General features: G+C 36.5%; 1 long non-coding RNA gene across 2 annotated transcripts in view; it reads left to right on the top strand.

Moving 5' to 3' along the window:
• The first annotated feature begins 1,088 nt into the window (after positions 1 to 1,088).
• Positions 1,089 to 16,804, top strand: part of LOC128114128 (uncharacterized) — a 37,591-nt gene continuing 21,875 nt past the window's right edge. Inside the window, exon 1 of one of the 2 annotated variants that reach the window (XR_008219724.1) lies at positions 1,089 to 1,186. This is a non-coding gene — a long non-coding RNA (uncharacterized LOC128114128). Of the gene's footprint in view, positions 1,187 to 10,008; positions 10,189 to 16,804 lie in introns of those variants that run through there. The other variant, XR_008219723.1, reaches the window with a different exon arrangement.

Genomic DNA, 16,804 nt, shown 5'->3' on the forward strand with positions numbered 1-16,804 from the left:
GTTGAATGGCATTTTTGTTTATCAAAAAGCCTATACATTAATCTTGTAAGATACAGAAGTTCTTGAAACTAGGTAAAGGTAGCTATCAATTAAGCTCAGGATTCCAAATGTCTTCTCAGTGTAAGAAATGACTCAGGTTCTATTCCTCCCAACTGTAATGTGGGTGCTGATGTTGTAGTCCTTGGTTATAACAAGGCATTTATTAGGGGAGAAAAGTCAAACCATGATGTCATGGTGCCATCCAATCCTGATAATATCTAAGGAGCAGTACCAAATTGACAAGGCCAACTTTGAGCTCTTCTAGATTCCAGGCTGACTTTGAACTCTGTAAACCAGGATTTCTTGAATTTACTTTCTTCTTAGCTCAGTTTCTTAAGAAGCACAGGGTTACAGAAGTATTTGTTACCAGGCTCAGCTAAAGATGTCCACTTTAATCAAAAAGACAAGCAGACTGACTTCTGAACAGGAGTTTAATTTGGTAAGAAAAGAGTGTTTGGCCAGAATTTCCCTGGTACATGGAAGAAAGGAAAAGTGTAAAGGGCTTTCCTCATGGAGAAGTAATCCAATAGGAGAAACTCAGTCGAGCGCCGACGCAGAGTGTGAACTAAGAGGAAGCCACCACGGCCTATGAGGGCAGGGTGAGAATAAGTGGTAGGCTAGGAAAGGACTATGGCCTCTGACCTTAACTTTTAACCTCATGCTTTAATGGTTTTAAATGAGGCAGGAATCAGAGGTGAAAAACCTTAGCTGTGTTGTAATGGACCAAGCAAATCCTGTACCATGTCACGTGAGATTACACCAAGGGAAATGAAATTGCTATTTCCCCACGTGCTTGGGTGTACGTTCCAGAGCTTACTTGTCTCCCGGTGGTTTTTTGTCTCCCAAACTCTTTTAAGGTTAACAATCACTTACGTAACTGTCCTTTTAGAGACTTTTGTAAATATCGTTGAAACGCTTTTCTCCAAGTTGAAGAAAATGCCTTGGGTGGCTGCCTAGCCTAGTCTCATTACTATGCATCTGCATTGCCCTCCTGTGACAGGCAGCAGAGAAAACACAGAGACAGGAAGGTAGAGAATTAAATTATGTGAATTTTTCTCTCCTGACAAGGTGATGAATCAAATAACCACACTGTTCTCTGAATATCTTTTTCTTTTTTCCTTCCTCATTCCAGGAATTTCCTTAGCAGGTAAGTGAAACAACTAGAAAGATCTAGAAAATTCACTACCATTAAGGACAATTGGCAGACTTTCAGAGTATGGATTTTATACTTGAGTTTTAAGCAAAAGTATGCATAGTCATAAAGAAGGCAAAATTGTGTGGGTACTTGAATATTAATGTGTTTCTGTCATTGTCTCCGTGTGTAACTGGCCATCTAAGTGATCCCAGCAAGAAATAAAAGGCATTGTTGTTGGAAAATGTTGGATGTTAAGCTCCAGGTTTCACCTATCAGGTTTCTCATTACACCATTTCTCTCAACATACCATGTTTTCTTTCTATAACTTGGGGTTCATAATAGCTTAATCATATTTAAGAGTTTTTGTTGTTGTTGCTAGGTAGAGCTGTTGTTTTCAGAGAGAAAAATCAAAAAGTCACAGGGCTGAAGCTGGTTGAGGAAATAAGGAAGAAAATAGTATGATAAATGAGATTCTTAGAGGCAGAGCAAGGGTTTGTACCTATTGTGCTTACTCAGGACTGCACTAGAGCTCACTTTTAAATAATACTACTTAAAAGAAAGGCTACAGATCCTTAACTGAGGAAATGTAGAAAGAAAAAAAAGTTTGAAAGCATAAGGAGGTCAGGATGTGTGTTCTTTATTCACAGTAATGAGGCATGCTTTTGATACCTGTTTATCAGCTATCAATAATCTCTCATTCTTCTACACATACCACTGGCCTCTTTGCTATTTGTTTTGTTTATCGTCTTGAAGAATCCATAAATACGTCAAAGTTGTAAAGGACAGTATACAAAACTAATCAAAGCAGAACTTTTCTCTTCAACAGAGACCTGTGATCCTGGTGATTTAATCCCCAGCACCCTTTCATTTCAGAAAGAGCATAGAGAAATAGAGACTCTTCTGTAGACGCCACTATGCCATTCTAAGACACAGAAATTTTGAAAGAGTGAAAAAAAGAACAACATAACAAATCTAGGATCCATAAAAGAAAGGAAAACACAGGGCAAACCACTGACCCAGCAGTAAAGGGACTGAATTATGAGAAGTCATGGTTTACTAATGGTTTACTAATGATGAACAAATAGAATTTTAAATTAAAAATCATATAGACATAAATCTGAAAAATCATGCACATGCAAAATCTATGTTAGAAAAGCTATGAACATCTGATGAACAAAATCAAAGAAATAGCATGTTCACAGAGAAGAACACTCAATATCACCAAGAGATCAATTTTTTTCTAGTCAATCTATAGATTTAATGCAATCCGGTCAAAATCCCAGCAAGTTATTTTGTTGAAATCATCTACCTCATTAGAAATTTCTTACAGAGAATTTTAAGAAAAGACCCAGAATAGACAACCCAATATCAAATAACATTGTTGGAGGATTTATACCACTTGACTTTATTAGTTACTATAAACCTGCAGTAATTAGAGTAGTGTGACATTGCTAAAAGAATAGACAGACAGATAAGTCGACTGAATATATCCCAGGAATATACCAAATAAACATGGTAAACTATCTTAGACATAGAAAAAAAGGCTGTATAGTGGAGCAGCGATAATCCTTTCAACAAATGACACTAGAACAATATTCATATACATATAAGAAGATAACTCTAGACATAAGCCTTATATATCTTACAAGAGTTAAATGCTAAATTCTGAAACAGTGCCTATCAATGAGGTTATTTCAGAAAGAGAAATACTTTATAATTATTTGCTGGAAAAGAGAATATTAATTTTTTTGTTAAAATGTATTGACTCTGCAGAAAAGATACTAAAGTGAATGAATTGTGATTTCTATAATTTAGCACCAATTAACATTAATGGTAATAATTTGCATATGTGATGGTTTGTGTGGTGGAGAAAGCTGACAGATAATTTTATTAAATTAACTCTATTTGATTCATGGAAAATGCAAACTGAGAGAGAATCGCCTGACAAATAGTTTGCATAATGATGACTCAAGATTTTGCATTTATATTAGTGTGTATTAGTGAATCAAATAAACCCTAGGAGCTGACAAGATGCAATCTGAAAGCTGTAGTTTGTAAGGAGAATAGCAGACTCACACAGTGAGGTAATCTTCATTGTCCTTATTTCAACCTTCACCAGCAGAGAATGTCTATTCTGTTAATGCTTCCTTCCAAGGGCATGTCTTACCATGACCCAGTTTTACTCAACAGGTCTGCTATTCACTGCCACCTCTAGGGAGTGGCCCTGTCGTGCCCTCTCTGCTGTAATAGACTCTACCCACTATATATAAACCTCTCCTTCCTTCAGTTGATTATGTCAGGTATTTTGTCATAGTTATGACAAAGAAAACTATGACAATATAGATAAAATAAAATCAAAACAACACACAAGCAAACACAGACAAAAACTACTCCTGTGTGCTAGAGCAAGAGACAGTTGAATTGGGTTACATAGTTCCAGGCTAATTTTACAATGATAGATATACTGTTGCCACAACTCCAATCTATACATAAAAGGGGAAGTGAGCTATTTGAGTCAAAAAGTTAATATTTTTTTCTGAAGCATTTTTCAAATAAACAACTGAGATATGAACCTTATAGTTCATATTTCATTGTAATTCAATCTCTAAAAGCAGGCAGTCTCAGAGTTCTTCCTATGATTTCTCCAAATCAACTCAACAAACACAGGTAGACTTTCTTAAGGAAATTAAAAGAGTAGTTACCATGTAGGTCAATGTGAAATCAAAGTCTCTTCTTGACTAGATTTTGAAGGATCTTCTCATAATACACATCATCTTAACTTCCCTGCTTACATCTTAACATTCTATATCTTAACATCACTGCTACAAAGTTTAAAGCAGATAAAATAGTAATGTACAATTTAAATTCCTAGGTGAATAGCCAATTTGCCAACTAATATATATTTGCTTGAAAACCTCAAGTCTGACTGAGCTGGCAAAAGGTGAAGTAACCATTGATGATGCACTTTATATGTAACCTTGAAGCAAATTCTTTAGAAAGATGATAAAATGTCACATATATTTAACTTTTTCTTTTTTTTTTTTTAATGTCAGTTCCCATTCAACTGTAAAAAATGAAGACAGGCTTTGTGAATTCATGTGATGTCGCTGTAGCTGTCAATGTCTAGGACAATATTTTGGGGTTATTGTTGATATAGACAATCATCACTGTATAGTATTACTTACCCCAAAAGTGCACTTTTAATCAATGTGTTCACTGTTTCCATCTCTGTCTGGTGTAATTTTAATGTGAAATGAAACTGATAGACACAGCTGGTTAAACATCTGGACCACAGCTGGCAGTGCTCTTCTGGAAGGTCACAGGGCCTGTGAATGAATAGCTTGGCCCTGTTTCTGGTCTTGCTCTCTGCTCTTTGACTTGCTTTTCCCAACCCTACTGTGTGAGAAGGTCTGATATTCACTGCTACCTCTAGGGAGTGGCCCTGTCGTGCCCTCTCTGCTGTAATAGACTCTACCCACTATATATAAACCTCTCCTTCCTTCAGTTGATTATGTCAGGTATTTTGTCATAGTTATGACAAAGAAAACTATGACAATATAGATAAAATAAAATCAAAACGATAAAACACACAAGCAAACACAGACAAAAACTCACAAAAATTCTAAGAGTACAAGAAAAATGGTCAAGGTAAGCTTAATTTGGAAGAAAAGATGGAGTGTATGTTTTATTTCTCTTATTATAGCTTAACAAGAACTGTGCAATTATTTCATAGCTTTGACAAATAAAAAGAGTCCATTTTCCTTTACTTTTACTATGCTAATCACTATATCCTATTCCCATCTTTATCAAGTACAAAATTATAAATAAAATTTAATAGAAGGTATTTTCACTTGCCACACCAAAAGAAAGAAAATTTAAAGGTCTTGATTATAGAAGCTCTCCTAACTATTGAGATTTATCATTTTTAGTTATTATTTATTCAGTGTTCTGCCTGCATGTATGCCTCCAGGCCAGAAGAGGACACCCGATCTCATGGTAGATGGTTGTGAGCCACCATGTGGTTGCTGGGAATTGAACTCAGAACCTCTGGTAGACCAGCCGGTGCTCTTAACCTCTGAGCCATCTCTCCAGCCTTCGAGATTTATCATTTCAACTATGTGGTTTTTTTTGTTGTTGTTGTTGTTTGTTTGATTGAAGTGTAGTATATGTGAAGAATTGTGTCTTCCCACAAAAAATAACTATATTCACTTTTAGTATCATGGAATAATACATAGTTTAGTAATGGCAAATATGACCCCTGTCTGAGACTTTACCTGTAGCATTGGTGGTATAGTGGTAAGCATAGCTACCTTCCATGTCTGGGATGTCTTTTCTAAACAATATGTGCATAAAATGAATCTTTCTTGTTGCATGAAGCATGTCTTATTTTAGTCTCAATATCTCATAGTGTGTCATTGTGTGAATATGCTACTCTTTGTTATAATCTTGTGTGTGTGTGTGTGTGTGTGTGTGTGTGTGTGTGTGTGTGTGTGTGTATGCTCAGGTGCATGTGTGTGAATGAGTTCATGTTCACATGTCTGTTTGCATGAAGAGATAACAGTGATAATGCTGGGGGTATCATTTGCCAGCTGCTATATACCTCTTTTGCTGCTGTTTGAGATAGTGTTCTGTTTGCCTGAACTTCACCAAGTAGGAGAGGTTAGGTGACCAGTGAGCTTCAGACTTCTATCTCAGCACCACCCACCTCAGCCTTAAGAATACAAGAATACCATTTTATTTTCTAAATGGGTGCTGGGAATTAAACTCAGGGGCTCACGCTTGCAAGGAAGGCATATCGCCAACTGAGCTACCTCCTTAGCACTGTCCATGATAATGTGGATGGGTATCTATCACTTTCAAATTTTTGCTTTCTCAAATAGACTTGCAAATTTCATAAATAAATACATGAAATTATAATGTCATAGAATATGCATGTCCACTTTATTTTATATTATCAAATGCACTATCGTATACACTATAAGCAGTGGCATGAAAGCCTCACTTGAATTCACAGATTAGTACCTCTAATTAGACATTGTTGTTACTAATTGTCAATATTATCTTTAGCTATCCTAATGAGAATACGGTTCTTGGTTATCCAAACTCTATTTCCATTGATTTTGATTGTTGTCTTACATTCTGATCATTTACATACACAACAGACATATCTCAGAAAAGCTTCAAACTCACATTCACAGAAAATACTAGATCCATTTATTTGTTTCACAAAATTTTTGTCTGCCAAGGCTTCAGAACATTCTATTGTGAACTTACTGGTGGAAATGCAAAACCTGCTTCTCGGTGGCTTTAAAAATCTGTGATTGTATGTATAGTAAAATATTTACTTATCTACCCTTTACTGATATCTAAAGAATGGTGTTTCTAGTATATTTTCAATTATGTAGGAACACAATACAACAAATCATAATATAAAATTTAATGATTATTCTGTGAAAGCATTCATGGAATAGTTATTGGGTAGCTATATAAAAAATATACAGTTGGGCGGCGGTGGTGCACACCTTTAACCCCAGCACTCAGTAGGCAGAGGCAGGCGGATCTCTGTGAATTCGAGGCCAGCCTAGTCTACAGAGCGAGATCCAGGAAAGGCACTAAAACTGCACAGAGAAACCCTGCCTCGAAAAAATTAATAATATACATACATGCATTTCATTGTTAAAGCACACATGAAGTACAATTATTATTGCTATGTAATGGCTGTGGAAAATAAAGCAGAGAGCTCTGATACCATGCCCGTCTTGTCGTAGCTCACATATAGCAGGAGGTGGAGTCTTTTGTCTCAGACAACATGGCTTCAGAATTGTGATTATGGCCACCACAACTGAGTACCTCATAGCTTTTCTGTGCTGAAACAGAGAAGCATTAACTTCTACTGATATTTGATAGTCAGCAAATCAACTTTATTCCATATCACTTTTACATGAATTTGTTTGAAGTCCCATGACTTATAAATTAAATCTGAGTTTCACTACTCCCAAGGGTTCTAAGTGGCAACCATGGCTGTTTTTGCCAAGGACAGCATTCTTGCCCAAAGAGAGGAAAGTAATTCTTTTAATCTGGCTCTGATATGTCTCTCAGCTTATCCATAAACTGGCTAGGACAGCAAAACATTCTATTCACCTATTTTTATTTCCATTGGGAAGGTTGCTCACTTCCCAATTTGACTCAGTACCTACTCATTGCAGATCTGTTCCTAGTCACCTGTGCCTCATGATACCAAACATGTTTGTTTCAGATTCTTTGCTGGGAAAGCATTTTATACTTTATATATGATTAGTATTATATTTGGCTTAATCTTTATTTTAACTAGATTGCCAGCAAATTTTCTTCCACAAAAGTTACCAACATTTATGGCATGGAAGTCAAGTGATAAAAGCATTAGCTACAGGAGCACTACATGATCCTAAGGAATTAAAACATAATGTTTCACAAAGCAATAAAATTAGTATTTTTGCTATGATATCAACTCTGGAACAAAGAAAATATTATTCTTGAACTATCAAACACAGATAATTAAAATGAGGATGTTTCTATAATAAATATGCTCTTGTGAGAATGTATGAAAAAGTTCCGCAAAATGGACTTGTCAGTGCTAAGTAACAATTTTCTGTGTTCCTAGGACTATTTGCAAAATCTTCAAATTCAGATTTAGTTTTACATTAAAGACTAGGTTCAGCAAACAATCAGTAATTACTCAGAGTTTAATGCTTAAGTATTAACACTATTGCATATAATTTTGATGCTTATTTTATTTTATTTGAGAATTTCATACATGAGCACTGTGTGTACATCATTCCCACTCCATTTCACATACTTCAGACATAAGGCTTGGAGAAATAGAGCTAAATCTAATTGTATCTGACATGGATGCCTCCTTCTGGAGGACTAGATGTCATATCCAAAGGTGCTGTAAGGGCTGCCAAATGTAGAAAACAATCAGTAGTCCTATCCAGCTGTGAAGCCTTTGGACCAAACAATGGCCAGAATGGCAATATATGCTCAAGAGTGCAATAGTAGCATTTATATCTTGGAGATAACCAAGAGTCATTTAATCGGATCTACAAATATGTAAACTATATATGCCCACTCATGGTGAAGAATATGCCAGCATAGAGTTAAGAAAAGATATGAAACCTTATAAAAGAAGAGCATTCCCAAGGAGAAGCTTTTCCTCTAGTTGTATTCTTTTCTGAAGGGTGATTTTAGAGTCACCACACAATATAGCATCAGGAAGCTTGTGTACCAGGCACTGTACCAGCTAGGACACCTTTCCAACTAACTTCCATGATCTTTAAAAGCCTCAGTAAGACATATTATCATTCTCATGTTCAGTCTAGGATGCTAAAGATGCACTAAAGGGCAGGATAAATTGCTCTCACTGTCTTCTCAGCCTATTTTAATAGACACAGCCTTCTCAGAACATTTTGAAAACCAGTTCATAATTACAAATTTTCCATAAGCTTCTTCATAAGTATTTCTTTTTTCTTTCACTCTAGTCATAGAGAGTGAGCATCAGAAACAGTTTCCAAAACTATGACTGTAAATGTGGCCACTGTCATGTGCTTTGTGGTAGAAACTCAAGTCACTTGATGCTTCCCTAGAACCATGAACAGAAAAATCACATTTCTATTATTCATAAATTTCTCCAGAAAATTTAATGATTTTTTAAATCAATGCAGGAAACTTTACTAGGGTTGAAGTAGGAATCATTGACCAGTGAAAAAGAGCAACAGAAGATGGTTTTAAAGTCATCGATATGTTGCTGCTGGTCAGACTTAGTAAAATTTTGCATTAGTAAGCAAAACATGCATTAAGTGGCAACTTACATAAGCTTACTTAAGGCTTGGATTTTATTTCATCTTACTCCTGCAGTAGAAAATTCTTTTCAGTGGCCACTCTATTAACAGGTAAATAAGATTAAGTGTGAATGTGTACCACACAGATGCCATTTAGAAAGAATCTATTTGGATATATACTGTGCTTATAACTGGAGACAGTGTTGTAACTGATTATCATGTACAACACACTCTGCCTCTTAACTCTCAAGTTGTCAATCTTTACTTTTAATTGTAAATATTTAAACAGCTGGTGACATGGTGATATAGTCTTACAAGTGCTTAGCAACAAGGCCATAATTAGAATCAATATATCTTGATTTCAAGTGGTGATGATGACTCACAGAATTCACATAGCCCACAGAGAGATTTTGCCATGTACTCTGGAGATGAATGCACACAACCTGATCTTGGAGTCTATAGCATATGCTTGATGTGGATCAAGATTAGAGTCTAGCACCTCTCCTCATTCTAGCATCTTATGACCCTGGTCAGAAAGTGCAGCTTCCTTAATCCTAGCTTCCTGAACTGAATATGAATGATAGGATAAAAGGGTAGATTATTGAATCTACTTTTAAAAAGCAACTACTTGTTTTAAATGTTTCAAATTGATGTAGATCTTTGTATATTGATACAAATTTGAGATTGTTTTTCTTAGAACATAGTGTACATACATTTCTACTCATATTCAAGGTATTGTACCCATACAGCTCATTTAACATAATGCAAATTTCTAGTCCTTGAAAGTTATTATTACAAACTAATTAGGATATAAAGAAATGCAGATTAGTAATTAGTCATTTTTACAATCAAACTTGTTATCATATTAAGTATGTTTCCAAGGTCAAACAGAGATACATTTTAGATAGGTAGGCTGTCTTCAAACACTTCAGAGGTCTACAGAATATGGCATTTAAGATGTTTTAATAACATAGGTTCTTTTTTTATGACAATGAGACATGTCTGCTCCTGGCAGCACCAATCTACTTCAGAGAAGATGATGGGCATTGAAGAAACTCCATATGGAGTTTACTTTCTTTGTGGCAAAAGTTAGCCACTGGGCAAGAAAATTCTCTTGCCTTGACTGCTGACAGTATCCTGTAAAAAGGGGACAAGCAGGACACAAAAGAAAGGACAGCTGAACTCTGCCAAGACAAGGTGAGACAGCCCTTCAGAATATTCTGCTTTGCACAAAAATCTGCCAGATATGCTAGGCCAGTAGGCTGAAGATAGATGCCCCAATGCTGCAAAGGAACCTTGGGTCATTGCCCAGAAAGCCAGCTGTTTTTGTCCTTTCTCACATTTTTTTTTTGGAAGTCACTTGCTTGCATTTCCTTCTTACTCAGTTAATATTATTTCCTTCTAGGGTCCTTGAGGGAGTTGAAGACTAGATAGTTATACAGTTAGAGTTTTTCTTGTTTATCAGACTCAGAAAAGAAACTCACTAAAGAGATGTAAAGTGTATAAGGTTGAGAAACATTTAAAGATAGTTTTAGATGGTAATGCAAGTTAGGCTAGAAAGTGAATTAGGTACAAGACTTTGGACTCACCAAGAGATAGCATAGATAATGAAGTATTTTCTCTGAATCTATCAAATGCAAATGTACTGGACATTGTTGATGTGTTTATTGCCTGCATATATTGTGTATAGTTATTTTATTTAATGTATGTAGTTTTTCTTATATTAGTTACAACCTTCTTTTTTATTTTAGACAGAAAAGGGGAAATATGGCGATATTTTGTTTATGATCTAACAAATAAAGCTTGCCTGAAGATCAGAATGCCGAGTTATGCCACTATTTAGCCATAGAGGCCAGGCAGTGATGGCACACACCTTTAATCCCAGGACTCAGGAGGCAGAGGCAGACAAACATCTGTGAGTTCAAGGTCACCCTGGGCTGTACAAGACTGATCCAGTCTAAAAGAGAAATAGAGCCAGGCCGTGGTGGCATGCACCTTTGATCATAGAATTTAGGATCTTAAGCCTTTAATCCCAGCACTAGGGAGATGGAGAAAGGAAGTGATATGGCTAGGTGGAGAGAAGACTATAAGGTGGGAGGAGACAGGAGCTCACTCCTTTTCAGGCTGAGGATTCGGTAGAGGTAAGAAGTCTTCCTACTGGCTGGCTCTTTTACAGATCTTTCAGCATTTACCCTGATATCTGACTCCAGGTTTTTATTATTAAGACCAATTAGGATGTGTGCTACATGTGAAAGTGATGCTATGGATCTCAGAGGCCATTAAAGATCATAAAAGTTAGTTGGAAAGATGTTTCAGTTGGTTCAGTGCTTGGTACACAAGTATGATGTCTTTAGTTCAGATCCTCAGTGACAATGAAAAACTCTGGGCACAGTAACAAATCTCTGTATTATCAATACTAAAGAGGGTGAGGACACAAGGTTCCCTCAGGTTCATCAGCTAACAAATTCATGTAGAATTGGGGAGCTCCAGGTTTAGTTACTTTGTCTCAAAAATTAAGGAACAGTGATTGCTGAAGACACCGAATTTTGACTTCTGGCTATATATATATATATATGCATGTATATATATGTATATATATATGTATCCCACACACAAACAAACATGCTCACCCACCCCTGCCTCCCCCCACATGCATGTATAGGAGCACACAGACAGAGTAGAGATGTTTGTAAAAAATGACTGTAGTATTTGGGTTTAAGAAACTTTGAAAAAGTGTTATTTAATCCCTCTTCTCTCTCAACTGGACGTCTGGAGCTTGGCCTGGTGCTTGACTGTGGATCTCTGCATCTGCTTCCATCAGTTACTGGATGAAGGCTCTATGATGACAGGATATACACCAATCTGATCATCAGAGTAGGCCAGTTCAGGAACCCTCTCCTCCATTGCTAGGCATCTAAGCTGGGGTTGTCTTTGTGGATTCCTGGGAATTTCCCTAGCTCCAGATTTCTCCCTTACCTTATAATGTCTCCCTCTATCAAGATATCTCTTTCATTGCTCTCCCACTCCATCCCTCCCCCAGCTCCACCATCCCATTCCCTCATGTTCTCATCCCCCATCTCCTACCCTCTATCGTAGCCCCCATCCCCAGTTTACTCATGGAGATCTCCTCTGTTTCCCCTTCCCAAGGTGATCCCTGTATCCCTCTTAGGGTCCCCCTTGTTTCCTAGCTTCTCTGGAGCTGTGGGCCATAGTCTGATTATCCTTTACATATAGTATCCACTTCTCATGATGGGAGATTCTACAGAGACAAGTTAACCAAGCTCATAGGAACTCAGGAACTTTAGACTGACAGCTGTGGAACCTGCATGCATGCGACAGTATTAGGCCCTCTGCATGTGGGAGACAGTTGTGTAGCTTGGTCTGTTTGAGGGGCCCCTGGCAGTGGGATCAGGATCTATCCCTGGTGCATGAGCTGACTTTCTGGATCCCATTACCTGTGGCCAGACACCTTGCTCACCCTTGATGTACGGGGGAGGGGCTTGGTCCTGTCTCAACTGAATTTACCAGGCTTTGCTGTTCCCCCATGGGAGGTCTTACCCTTCTGGAGGAGGGGATGGGGGTAGGCCTGGGGTTGGGGAAAGCAGGAGGAAGGATGAGAGGGGGACCTGTGGTTGGTGCATAAAATGAATAAAAAATTTTTTAAACAAAAATAAATAAATAAATAAGAAGCATTATTATTAAATGAATTAGATAAGGAGAGAGGCTAAGATAATTTCAGTTAGAATGAACTAAATAAAATTTAAACTATAAAGTATAATATAGAATTTATGGAGTCTTTGTTTTTATGTCTTAGAATCAGAATTTTAGGATCACACAGCAGTAAATCTAGCCCCATCATGCATCCCTTTCAGGTTTCCACCATTCCTTTAATAAATGAGAACCTTTACTGCCATGTCCCTACTTTATCTTTCTTTATATTTAGTTATAGCATGAAGAATCTCAAAATGCCTCTGTATTATGAAATTCTTTATCTTTCATCATATTTTGTTATAAAATAAGAAATCTCAAAATGTCTTATGTGTTATGAATTCTATCAGCAAAGTCATTTATTTGCACTTTGTAGTTTGATAAATCTTTGCCATGAATACTTGTAGAATTCAGATTTATCAAACTACAAAGTGCAAATAAATGATTTTTTGTACTATGACATGCATAGATTCACTCTAACTCCTATCCAAATATTACTACAACATCACCTCTGCTGCCATACCTACAGAACCATGTTTTCATACAGGTGTTCTACGGTAGGATATCCTTGACCTATGTATGACTTTCGATTCAGTAGCTTCAAGGAATCTCCAAAGAATTACAGACATGAAAATAATGGTTTTTAAAGTGTATCTTCTTAGACAACTGAGGACTTCCTTCTCATTGAGCTCCCTCCAAAGTTGCCTCCAAAAAACATAAACATGGCCAATATGACTGAGTTTCCCTAACCAATCATGTGCCCCAGCATACTCAGAGTCACTCCTCTATGGAGACACTCTTGATTTGTACATAGTCTCTATTATCTATGCTTAATTTATTGTTTCTGGCATACAGCTGCAGTGCATGGCTTATACACACATTCTCATTCCTACAGCCTACCAGCACAATGAGGGCAAGCACCCTATGAATCATTTTCCAACTCAGATCTAGCACAATGCTCAATATATGTTTGCAGGATAAAAACATATAAAAGAGGGATTTGAAGATATTCTATTGTGAGGAAAATACTGAAGTTCTTATTTTATGACACACCCAAAATCACATGGAGAAAGAGAATAGTATTACAAGATCCTTTAATCATCATTTCCTACTAAAACATAAAGTACAAACATCTGAAATTTCTCATCTGTATTGAGCACTCAGCAAAGGCCTATATGACCCTTACATAAGAGTTCATTCAAGGTGATAGAATGCTGCTGAGGTAATAGATAATCTTATGATGTGAAGACAACAGCATTTACATTTTTATGTTATTTTAATGTGGAGAAATATATTCATATCTTATGGATTCATAGGGTTAAATTACTGGCTCACAGAATCTTGGAGCTCAATGTATTTTGAGATTACCTATTCAATACAAAGCTTTATATGTATTAACCTAAATGTGTGATGGCAGATGCTTAAAAGAGAGACCAGTTTCTTTAGTTTGACTATCAAATTATCCACATGTCATGATTAACATTCTGCTTGCTCATTACATAGGATCACTTAGCATCCTTTTAGCCATGAGTTTGACAAATTAGGAGTTACTGGGAGACTTAACATTTCTCCAGAAACGTCATTTTTTATTAGTGCTCAAGATACAACATGTATACAAATTCACTAATTGACCTATTTTTATCAAACTTTAATCAAGCTTTCTCGTCAGCAGCTTCTTCTTAATCAGTCTCTTAGTTCGTTCCATGGCAGAAAGTACACCATTGGTTCCTGGCATCCTCATTATTAGGGATTTAATTTAGGGCTTTATTTAAAATGTTACATTTTTGATGAAAAGAGGAAAATCCTTACAATTGAATAAAAGTTTATAAGTCATGTTTTCCATTTCATGACTTTTAGAAACATGCACAAATCAAAATCTGGAAGATAATCAATACTCCCAAGCAGGCAGGATGCAGCTTTATGCCATTCTACAAATCCCTACGCACTGTAGAAACATGCATCAGTTCTTCAGTACATAGAAATCTCGAGTGTTTTTAGAGCCACAGAGTCTTTACATCAAGCTTTTAGTTTGAATACTGAAACCAGTTAATTTTTCAAAATCTTTTAGCCCTGTTCCCCTAGCCATTTCCACAAAACATGAGTGCAACAGCTTGTTTTCTCTCACACCATCCTCTGTATCATTCTCTTCTCTCTTTACCTCCCTTCACAGTTTACCTCGGATATTGATTCTATCTCTTTTAAACAGGATCAGATCTTCATTATACTCAGTCCTCTTCTTTGAACTTTATTTCCCTTTAACTAAAATTTTGGTTTCCACTGGAGGAAAAAAGTGGAGTCAGCCAAGAAAAGGGCACAAAACCTTCTGAACTCCAATCATGCAGGCTTGTAGGAAACATCACTGTTTTATATATATATATATATATATATATATATATAATTATTATTGTTTTGTGCTGTAGTTCTTTGTGTGTATGTGGGTGTGCGAATGTGTGAAGGTACCATGTAGGTCAGAGGCATTGGATACCTATAGATATAGATTTACAGGAAGTTGTAAGCTTCCTGGGTGGGTCCTGAGAATTGAACTCTGGTCCTCTGGAAGAGCAGTACATGCTCTTAACTGCTGAGCCATTTTTTTCATCCTGGCTTGATGTCTTTACTTCTACTATTGCAGACCACATTTTCCTCCTTACAGGAGCAAATCTTCAACTTTAAATTCGAGGCAAATGCAAAAATGACTTCTGACTTCATTGCTATTTTCTCCAGGCCTTCCATTATATCTGCTTCTGTCTCCAACCTATCCAGGATAAGCCTTAAAATGACACATCTTAACCACACAATGACAGCTCTGCTGCACCATCCAGGTTCCCACAATTACATCAATGATATAACGTCAAGGGTGAAACTCATCATTTGGCACCTCACTTATCATTCCTGGGTGGCTTATGTACAAGTTGGGAAGAGATACATAGTATCCTGTTCTATTTCAGATACCATTGATCACTTTTTCATCTGTTTCTCAATACAAATTTCTAAAACCCATTCTCAGGTCCAAACATTTTTTTTCCTCATACAGAGTACACTTAGTCAAATGTGCATATTACTTGACTTCCTGAAGGGGAACATCATACTACTTTTTCTTCTTTTCCAAAACTTTCATCTTGGCACCTAAATTCTCAAACAATAGCCACCCCAAAATGACAAAGAAATTTACTTATCATTCAAAGTGACACAACAATTTTATTATAATTAACGTAACATGTAACACAAAACCTCAACACAAAGTCCTATAATTCATTAGACAATAGCATATTATTTCTAAGATATAATTTTATATCTTAAGGTGTGGTGACAGGCTTTTACAAATAAATTATACTCAGACATATTTTAAAATTAACCTCTGTGGTATTTTGAAAGAAAATGGCTCCCAAAGGGAGTGGCACAATAATTCCACTATTAGGAGGTATGGCCTTGTTGGAGGAAGTGTGTCACTGTGGAGTGTTGTTGGTTGTTTTTGCTCTTATGGGGGACTTGCCACCCAGCTCCCAAATAAATCACACATGGAGGCTAATTATTACTTATAAATGATCAGCCTTCTTGGATTGCTACTTGCCAGCTTTCCTTAACTTAAATTAACCCATCTGCCTTTTGCTTCTGGAATTTTACCTTTCTCTATTTTTGTATACCTTTTTTTTTTCTTACTCCATTGCTGGTTGTGCAGCTGGGTGGCTGGCCCCTGATATCCTCCTCCTTCTCTGGTTACTTCCTTTTTACCTCCAGATTTCTTCTTAAATATATTCTCTCTGCCTGCCAGCTCCTCCTATCCTTTCTCCTGCCAGTTCTTTATTAGACCATCAGGTGTTTTAGACAGACACAATAACACATCTTCACAGTGTTAAACAAATCCAACATAAACATAAATATCATACCTTAAAATAATATTCCCCAACATTTCCCCCACTTTTTTTCTAAACAAATTTGAAAGGTTTTAACTTTAGCATAGTAAGACTGTATGCAGTACGAACAATTATCAAGTAAAGATTACATTTACAATGTACTGTATTCCAATTCATTTGTGTCTGGTAAATTTAAAGAAAATACTACATAATCTCTCCTATCCTAGTAAATCCATAATTTTATACCTAAT

The sequence above is a fragment of the Peromyscus californicus genome, unplaced genomic scaffold (assembly GCF_007827085.1).
Source record: "Peromyscus californicus insignis strain IS unplaced genomic scaffold, ASM782708v3 Scaffold_19__1_contigs__length_69161282, whole genome shotgun sequence".
NCBI lineage: Eukaryota > Metazoa > Chordata > Mammalia > Rodentia > Cricetidae > Peromyscus > Peromyscus californicus.